Source organism: Mesitornis unicolor, unplaced genomic scaffold (assembly GCF_000695765.1).
Source record: "Mesitornis unicolor isolate BGI_N332 unplaced genomic scaffold, ASM69576v1 scaffold16964, whole genome shotgun sequence".
Taxonomy (NCBI): Eukaryota; Metazoa; Chordata; class Aves; order Mesitornithiformes; family Mesitornithidae; genus Mesitornis; species Mesitornis unicolor.
The window spans coordinates 10,739-21,403 of NW_010179580.1; positions in this window are offsets into that span (position 1 = coordinate 10,739).

Here is a 10,665-nt window from a genome sequence, read left to right on the forward strand (position 1 = left end):
AGTGCTGCCACAGTCGTCACCGGCCCACCCTAACGGCGAACCTGTCGCATCGGCCCGGCCCCCTCCGCTGCACTGTGTAGCTCCAGGCACAAGGGCTGACCGTTGGGTGGCTGTCGCGGGGTGACTCTTGGCTCCCCCTTATGAGGGGACAGCGGTTGTGTTTTGTGGAGCCGCTTCCCTTACCTCTTCCCGTGTTGCGAGGCATAGCTCTGGCCAGGTTGGTGAGGCTCTTTGTATTTCTCTGCTGAAGCAGAAGTGCTGGTTAAGGTACCTCAGCTTTTCAGAAGAGAGTCAGAAATCTGTATCCCTTATGCTCTATCCTTGGGACTCCACTTTTCATTCTCTCCCTCGCTTCATCTTCTGCCTTCTAAGATGTGTGCTGGAAACCTGACTCACTGTTTTTTTGCATGAACAGGTGCTGTAGATGAGGTTTAGAATATTCTGGAGGGGAGGAAAAGAAGCTTTAGTGTAAAAGCACATCTGCTGTTACCACTAGGATAAGTAGCCAGCTGGAGTTTGTGCTGAGTTTTAAAAGATGTGAAAAACTAAGCCACCAGGTATCTTGAGTACAGTTGTTTGGAGTCTGAGGAATGATGCTAGTATACACTGTAGGTTTTGTTTTTAAAACAAGCTGTGAGAACCCCGACTCTGTTATCTTGGGCTTTAGGGGCAGGTTTCAACTTCAAGAGAACCAAAGACAAGGAGATAAATATCCAGCCTAATCCACCTGAGTGCTGAGGACGAAAGTGCCCCTGCTAACCTTATAGATGACCAGCCCAGTCAGACAAACATAAAGGAAAAGAATTAATTTCGTACTTCCCTTTTTTGTTTTTGTGATTTTTCCTAACTTGTTTATTCTTGGCATTTTTACTTCAAGAAAGAGTCAAATGTTTTCTATAATAGGTGGTTGCATGCTAAAGTCCACAGAACAATGACTACTGAGCTAATCAGGCAAAAGTAAGCAGCTAGTAATGTAGCACACAGTATTGCTTTTTGTCAGTCTCGCTTCTGATTTTCTGTTTTCTGTATCAGCCAATAGCGTCTGAGAGAGTGTATAACCAATTGCACCTGTGGTTGACTGCCCTAGAGCCTCAGAAGAACTATCAGGTAATTCTTGATAGTAATTTTAATCCTACTCTGCGTAGAACAGTGATTTCTATGTTTTTGTTTTTATTTGTTATCTTAGTTACGCCTTTAATAGTTTATCTTAACATTTGTTTCAGAAAATATGTTTCCATTATAACATCGCTGTGAAACTGAACAAGCTGCTTTTAAAGGAAAATTGGACCCAAGGTAAGGACTTTAGGTATAGCTCAACTATAAGTTGAGCTGTCTTAAAAGGAGCTGCTTAATCCATGTGAAGATTTGAGCACCCTGAATCAAACCTTTAATTTTCTGTGTATATTTATGAGTGTTAATAGCTACTGAATAGTACTGATAGCAGACAGCAAATACAACTGAATGGGTATGTCCCATAATATGGACAGGAAAACATGGAGAAAGAGGGTTTAGATGTTTCTTTGTAGCCCTGAATTATGGATTTGGGATTTGGAAACCAAACCTTTCATAGGGTTATGTGCCACTGGAGTAGAAAGGAAAAGAAAATGAAAGGAGCCACCTTTGTGTAACAGCTTAGCAATCAGTCATGAATATACTTTATTTTGGACTGGTTTAGAAATCCTCATCTAGGACAATTAACCTGCTACCCCCCATCACCCAAGGATGGACAGAGAAATTCCTTTCTTCTGTTGAAGAATGGCAACCATTCCCTATGAACTGCAGAGTTCCAGGGTCCAGGCACAGAATTAAGAGAACGCCTTACTCAGTTTCATTATGCTGAAGATGTCTGGTGCTAAATTATATTCTTCCCACAGAAAAGATACTATCTGACAACCTTCATCTTGCATTACTTCTGCAAGCACTTACACATGTTAAGAATATTATGCATGGTGTGGTACTTGTATAAAAATGTGTAAGTGCTTATTGGAGTAATGCTCTAAGACCTGGTGTGGAAGTGTGTGCAAGTCTTTTTGTAAGCTCCATTGCTGAATATGTGTATATATTTTGCAAACTAAAATTTACACAAATCATTTATATTCTAAACTATTTCTATTTCTCAGTAATCAGATATTCATTGAAAGCATTCATATTTTTAAAAATAATTTGTTATACAGAAAGATGTCCACGAAATGTAATTGTATGGTAAAATATTTTGTAAAAATCTTTCTGTAATTGTCTTTACCTTGACATTTGTAACCTATCATAAAATGTATATCAGTATTTGTTATAATAAGGACTTTAGGAGACTATTAGTTTTTTAGGTTTTATTACCCTGCTCTTCCTTCCCATCTTTTTGAAAAGGCAGACTTAAAATCTGGATTGTTATAAATGCAAGTTGGTTGGTTGGTTTGTTTGTTTTTCAAATTTCAGTTTTCAGAATGGAGAAAGCAAAAAAAAAATAAAAAAAGTTCAAGCACTGGAGAAGGTGCTAGGCACAGTCTTGCTGCCAGAAGTAGTGCTGGACCTAATCTTGCTGCACAGAGTTCTGTGACTTTTCCTCTTACCCCAGAAGATGTTGCATCCGCTCACCAGAGTCGAAACTTAACGAGCCTTTCCTCTTCCCGAGAATCTCTTCCTATTGGAAGCTGAAAGTTTTCTAGGTTTTGCCAGAGCACTGGTGGCGTTCTCTCCTTGCAAGAAATTTATAATGAAAAACAGGTTTAGTATTCAATCTTAAGCCTTGAAATAGATTTCTCGTTCTCTTCTCAGATTATTAAAGTTGCTATTAATTGTTTGGGTTTTTTTTTCTTTCCTTTTTGTTTATACTCAGTTCTTTTATTAAATTATTCCTGGTAGAAAGTAAATGAGTCCTTGTTTTCAATGCTTGCCGTAGTTTAAGACCTTATTTTAAAGTAACACAGGAAGGAAGCAGGAGATATTAACTGTAAAATTTACACTGAAGTAAAGCTGTACCCAGCTTAGTTCCTGCAAATATTTGCCCACTCTAGATACTTTAGTTTTAAATTGATTTTGTGACCTTTCTCTATTAATATAATAAATTGAAATACTGATTGTGAAAAATAAAACCAGTTAATATGGCATACAAATATCTTAAAATCCAGCTGTAGTATACTTAAAGTTTGTTTTTCTTTGACATACCCTCAGAGTTGACTTTATACTTTATAATAATTCTTAATAATTTGTTCTTCTGTTAGCCTCTGAAAGTTTTTAGATATTTTAAAGAGTGGGACAGTTATGTAGTCTTATAATATAAGACATTAGATTTCAGCATTAGTTGCAAGATAAGTAGCAGGTCATTGTGATCACTTTGTGTATTTTTATTTTAAAAGACCTGTTTAATGTTTTAGGCTCGATTCAAAAAAGCAAGAGAGTATCGAAGAGCAAAAATTGATGCTTCATATAAATACATATTTGAAGTTCTCAGTGTCACACTAGGCTTAGACTTAACAACTGTGGAAGAAATTATTTTGGATGCCTCTTCGGTGAGTCTGTGCTGTATGTTGACTTCAATTATTAGTCAAAACATGTAGCAGATTGCCCCTTTGATATGAAGTGTTATCTGTAATTTCAATTGTTTCTGTCAGAAAATTTGATTAATAAGTCACACAGCTCATCTAAAATGATACCTGACTAAATCATTCATCTTAGTTTCCTGGCAGATTTGCAAATATTCCCAGGTTTTTTTACTGTGGCTTTTTACCTTTCTTAACTCAAGGAAAATGTAATGACATCTGTCATTTTGACCCAAGGGATTCTTGTCACATCTACCAGTTCCAATAAGTTTCATCCCTCTCAGCTTGTCAGTATTATATTTTAAAGATTATTGGCTTTATTTGTTAAGCAAGTCCTCACTGAAATTCAAAATATTCTGCAAAAATTTGTAACTTCATAGGAACATTTTGAAAATTAAGTGTGTAATTTAGTAATAAGAGGGAAGGTTAATCCTACACCATTTAAATACTGTAATTATACTTGAAAAGAGCCATTAAATGATTTCCAGCTTTGAGTACTTTGTTTATTTTTGAATGTTTAAAAGATGGGATAAAGTGGGTTTGTGGAGTGAATATATCCCAAACCTATGGAACTTCTGAAAACTCAGTCATTCTTTGTGTGTCTTTAGTGTTGTCTTTCATAGTGTTTCAGTGATTGAACAAGTCTCTTATGACCAGTTACTTCCAGTTGATATTGTAGACTTGCAAATCTCTGAATGATCAGGAGCTAGGGCACCTGTGTGTGCAGGTTCAGTAATTGAAGGCAGTATTTGAAATATCCTCTCTCTTTTGTAATTCCTCAAGATATGTGAGGATAAACATTACATGCCACTAAAACTTTAAACAGTGGCATGGTCAAATTATTCTTGCATGTCTTATAGGCACATAAAAATATATTGAGTAACAATTATTCACTCTTTGATTTAACAGTTTGAAGCTTTTGATTTTTTTTTGGCCAAGGGAGGAAGTAAGACATTGCAAATTTTCTATCAAGAAGGAGAAGTACCAGGAATAGGTAACTTTTAGTGATATTAGTACAGGCAGTTGTAATAGTACCTTCTATTGTTACTTTTGTTTAATGGTTTCCCAGAATAAAATCTGGTTTTACTTGTTCATAATTTTGCAGCCTTGTGCTATGAGAACTGAAAATTCCTATTTTAAATGCTTGCTTCAAGTCAAATTGTTTATAAAAATTTCAGTCAATTTTAGCCATTCTTGGAAGGAAGGCTATGAAAAGATAAGTTGCTCTGAAATCTTAAAATCATTGCAACTGTTTCTTACAAGACTTATGCCCCCAGTTCATTAGAAAGCACTTTCCTAAAACCTGTCTGAATTTGTGTTTATTATAGATATTTGGATTTTTTTTTACTTTTCACATGGTTGGTAAAGAATTAGCATTTAATCTCTAAAATCCTTAATGATTCTCTAAGCACCGAACATGCTCTTCCCTTGCCTATTTACATGAAACAATCAAATTCCATAGGATTATATCCACAGAGGACCTGAGGATATCTCATGTTCTCTGTTTTCTTACTTGGCATGACATCTTGTTTGATAGGTGAATGTGAATAAACAAAGTATCTCAGTCACCAGGAAATGAACCCAGAATGATGGGCCTGAGCAAATTCCCTTTTTAGTGCAGTACAGTGCACCAAAATTGCTTTGTAAGACACGTGTTGTATGTTTGGTGTAGATTTTTAATTGTGTGGTTAATTACACCACAAATTCTGCTGCTTTTAGTTCTGTTACACTCAAAAGAAGAAAATAAATTATTTCTATGTTGATTTTTTTTTCTCTGTATTGATTTTAAGCATTTTGTAATCCCATTACTTATAAAAATAATGACACCTATGAAATTCTTTTCAGAATGTGGCCGGATAATTCCAGGAGATAAAATTATGCCAGGAAGTAAAATGATGCAATTGTACATTGGTGATACACCAGACAAATTTGTTGGACTCTGCTTGTTTTTTGTTCGTTCTAGGAATGACAGTCCTATAAATGCAAAAACTATACATGAGGTACTATTGCATATATTTTAAGAACTAAAAGTAACTTTTTTTGTTTCATTATTTGTTTCACTGTTGTCATACAGCTAAAGTTACTGGTAATTGCATTCTCTTAATGTTAAGCTGTATCATGCTCTTTGCTTTCCTTTTTGGGTGGGCAATGAATAGCTGTATTACATCAGCAAATACTCAGGCTATCCTGTGAGTTCAGTGTCTTACAGGACTCTTGTTAAAGAAGTCAGCATTCAGATTAATTTCTCATTCTCCTTGCTGTTTTTGAAGAGATTAAAGCCACTAAATATATTTTTAGATGTGATAAAATCTCTAAGCTTAGAGCTCACTGAGAAAACTGTATTGCAAATACCAGAAAGAAGTTTGCTTGTACCTTTCTCCTATGTGCCTTTGAATATATGAAATACACATTTATCGTATGCAGATTATGTGGCATGAGTTTTTCTGCTTTATAAGATATTCTTAGATAAGTCAGGGGTTTACTCTTGTTTATAGCTACACATCTTAGTCCCTTGGGCACTGGCCTGTGTATTGTAAATTGCAAAGAATCAGTCCTGTATGTGTATCTTTAATTAATGTGATTTCAAATTCTTCAGATAGAAAATCCTTTATTAATTTATATACTTTATATTCTATATTTTAAAAAATATTTTTAGAAGGTGAAGTGGGAAAAGCACTATTAGAAGATACAAGATCTGTCTTTATAAAAGTCTCAGTATTGGTCATAAATATTCTTTTTGCGTCAAATTCTGTATTGAAATGATGAGAAAAGAAAGTTCATGTTATAAAAAGTTTGTTACATGAAGTATGTTAACATTTGCAGAGTTGAATGACAATTAAAATACTGGAATATGAAAAATAGTCCGAACTTGATAAGTTTAGTTTTGGAGAGTAGACAAAAATTTCTTCTGATCCAAAGTAGTATACTTTCAGTCAGATAATTGCTTATAATATAATTTCAGATATGGACATTCAAAGCATACTTGCTACTTACATTTCATTACTTAATATCTAATTGTAGATGGGGACATTTAGAATATTTTTAATTGTTACATACTATTTAAAAATGTCCAGACTTTCTGTATGATAGGGAAATAACTGAAATCACAAGTATATAACCTGGCAGACTTTTGAAACTGTATTAAATCATTATTGACTTCCCTTTTTTATTGAAAACAGTGTCTTATGGTCAAATTGTAGGTGTTGATATTTTATAAAGATATTGTCTCCTTACATTAAAGTTTTTCATTGTCAAATTGGAGTGCCTTATTTAAAAATACACTGATTTTTATATTACTGTTTCCAGTCTAAGTTACTGCATTACTAATAATCATTCTGTTACAATGCAGGATATATCCTTTGGTGTTTTGGATGCCACTGAAGGACTCCTGTGTGGTATTAGAAATATGATTAAAAAGATTTTTCTCCCTGCTGTCCTTGCAACAACTAATTGGGGTTCTTTAAGTCAGACCAAAGAGGATATAAAAGACAAACAGAATTTTGTGGAAACGATTAACAGATTCCTTTCATTTTCAGAAGGTGAGCATTGCATTTAGGAAGCAATAAAACTAGACAAATTCTACTTAAGAATTTCTGCTTAAAGGCAGTAGCACATAGATAAAAAGCTTTTCACATTCTGCAAGAAATAATAAAATTATCAATTACTTGCATAATAAATATATGAGTAGATTACTAAGAAAATACTCTAGTGACATGTTACTTTTAAGGAGGAACACTGCATTTGAAATAAGAATTTTCAGCCTTATGTGAGTGCAGTAAAATGGCTATTATATTGAAACAACACTGATTACAGGCATAGTTTCCCAAATATAAATTGCTTGCACTGGGAGAAATTAACTTTAGAGTCTTAATTGGTTCTGTATTGCAATTGCTTCTTTTTTTTATTTTCAGGGGCTACAAAAATCATCGAAGGAACTGCTGAGTTGAAAAAAATAGATTACATTAATTTTTCTCAACTCCAGTCCTTTGAGAAAATAGCTGCAGCACGTGATAATCCTGACATGGTTCACCAGCTAGAGGAAGTACTTATGATATGGTATAGACAAATTGAAAGAGTAAGTTGTTTTAACACATCAATCCAGCATGAATATGGATAGTTAATTATAAATTATATGTGATATCTGCCTGATGTTAGCTGAAGGCTTCAGCTGCATCTCCACTTGAGTAATACAAGTGCTTCAATTCTATGCACAAGTGAAGTTAAGTAGATGGTCCTTACCCCTAGTAACTTACAGTCTAGCAAGAATAAGAGTTTCTGAGCAGTTTGTACACAAATAGTAACGATAGGACAGAAGGAAGTAATAACACTGGTGAGTACCACATGCTCTACACAATACCTGTTAAGTTTGTGCTGCCAGTCATGGTATGAGATACCACTCTTAGAAAGAACTTGGACTAGGCCCAGTAGGGCATGTTTGATCTTGTGTAAATTTTACATGGTAAGGTCTCAGTTATGCAAGTAATCAGTGTTTGAGATTTCTGTGATAAAGCACAGAACCCGTTGTCGAAATTGAGAATCTGTGTAGACAGGGGCATACTCTGCTTATAAGGGCATGCTATTGTAGAATGGTTTGGCTTGGAAGGGACCATAATGATCATCCGTTTCTGCCGCCACTGCCGTGGCTGGGGACACCTTCCACTAGACCAAGTTGCTCGAAGCCCCATCCAGCCTGGCCTTGAACACATCCAGGGAGGAGGCATCCACAACTTCTCTGGTTAATCTGTTCCAGTGCCTCACCACCCTCAGAGGAAAAAATTTCTTCCTAATATCTAAAACTACCGTCTTCCAATTTAAAGTCATTACCCCTTGTCCTTTAATTTCATGCCCTTGTAAAAAGTCTCTCTCCAGCTTTCTTGTAGGCCCCCTTCAGATATTGGAAAGCTCCTGTAAGAGTTCCTCTGGCCCGGTGATCACCTTCATGGCCCTCCTCTAGACTCACTGCAACAGGTTCAGGTCCTTCTTATGCTGTGGGCCCCAGAGCTGGACGCAGTACTCCAGGTGGGGTCTCATGAGAATGGAGTAGAGGGGCAGAATCGCTTCCCTTAACCTGCTGCTCACGCTTCTTTTGATGCAGCCCAGATGCAGTTGACTTTCTGGGCTGCAAGTGCACATTGCTGGCTCATGTTGACCTTATCGACCAACATTCCCAAGTTCTCCTCCTCGGGACTGCTCTTATGCCATTCTCCGCCCAGTCCACATTTGTTCTTGGGATTGGCTTGACCCATGTGCAGGACCTTGCACTTGGCCTTGCTGAACTTCTTGCGGTTTGTGCAGGCCCACCTCTCAAGCCTGCCAAGGTCCTTCTGGATGGCATCCCTTCCCTCCAGTGTCTTCACAGCACCATACAGCTTGATGTAATCAGCAATCTTACTGAGTGTGCACTCAATCCCACTGTCCATGTTGCTCATAGAGATGTTAAACAGCACTGGTCCCAGTGCTGAGGGACACCATTGGTCACTAGTCTGCACTTGGACATTGAGTCACAGACTGCAACTCTGAGTGCAACCATCCAGCCAATTCCTTATTCACTGAGTGGACATCTGTCAAATCCATGTCTCTCAAATTTAGAGACAAAGATGTTGCGTGGGACAGCATCAAATGCTTTGCGCAAGTCCGGGTAGGTGTCAGTTGCACTTCCTTTATCCACCAATGCTGTAACTATGTTGTAGAAGGCACTAGGGTCACTATTTGTCCTTAATGAAGCCATGTTGACTGTCGCCAATTACCATGTTTTCCTTGTGCCTTCACATAGTTTCCAGGAGAATCTATTCCGTGATCTTGACAGGCACAGAGGTGAGACTGACTGGCCTGTAGTTCCCTGGGTCTTCCTTTTTTCCCCCTCTCCAAAAATGGGGATTATTTTTTCCCTTCTCCAGTCAGTGGGAACTTCATTGGACTGCCATGACTTCTCAAATGTGATCGATAGTGGTTTAGCAACTTCAGCCACTGGTGCCCTTGGGACCCATGGATGCATTTCATCAGGTCTTATGGACTTGTGTACCTTCAAGTTCTTTATACGGTCTTGAAACTGATCCTCTCCTACAGTGGGCAGTTTGTCATTCCCCCGGTCCCTGCCTTTGCCTTCTGTGGCTTGGGTGGTGTGTCTTGAGCACTTGCTGGTGAAGACTGTGGCACAGAAGTAATTGAGTCAGGCTTCTCCATATCCTGGGTAACCAGGTCTCCCATTTCTTTCTGGAGAAGGCCCACAATTTCTGTAGGTTTCCTTTTATCACCGACTTAAACACAGTTTAGTGTGTTTAGCTCATGAGAATAAGAATCTAAAAGACATGTAAAAAGAGCTGACTGCACATTTATCAACATACAAATTAATGCATTTATGACTTTTCCTGATATTTAATGCTTTTATTAAAATAGCTCTTCAAGATTTTTACATGTGAAGTTACATTTCAATGAAAAAATTCTGATTTTAAAAAAATGGGCAGTTGATGTTAGCAGTTGAATGTATGTATTAGTTGCCTTCATTTCAGTTTAAGAATATTTTTGAGTCTAATTCAGACTTAGGATGCTTTTCTGAGTCGGAACCATGTTCATGTGTCAATAACTGCAAGCTCATTCCTTTTTAAGTTTAGTAACCTCAGTGTTTCTTCTCTTCTTTAAAATGATTTCTTTATTCTGTAAAGTAGACATTTGGGTTGTTTACAACTTGTTTGCAGGTTCTGATTGAGGGCGAGCAGTTAAGGAGAGAAGCTGATGATTCAGGTCCACTGACTGAACTAGAGCACTGGAAATGTTTGTCTGCTAAATTGAATTTTATTATTGACCAGATCAAAGGACCAAACTGCAAAGCTGTTATTAATGTTCTGAATGTTGGACATTCTAAAGTACTAAGGGTAATTCTTTTTTATGCCTTTTTTTTTTACTGTAGTAGACTAAGCTTGTGATATTTGTTTTGTTTCGTTACATCTAAGAGACATTTCCTGAGGAGAATTGAGAGGAAAACTTACGGATGGTGCTGGTGTGCTTAATGTATTAAGGACAAGACATTAAGGACAGACAAAGATTGTCAGAAATGAAAAGAACTTTTATTGCCTGCTTTGACAATGCTATTTAAAAAATTCATTTGCCAAGGCTTACTTCTGGCAAATCGGTG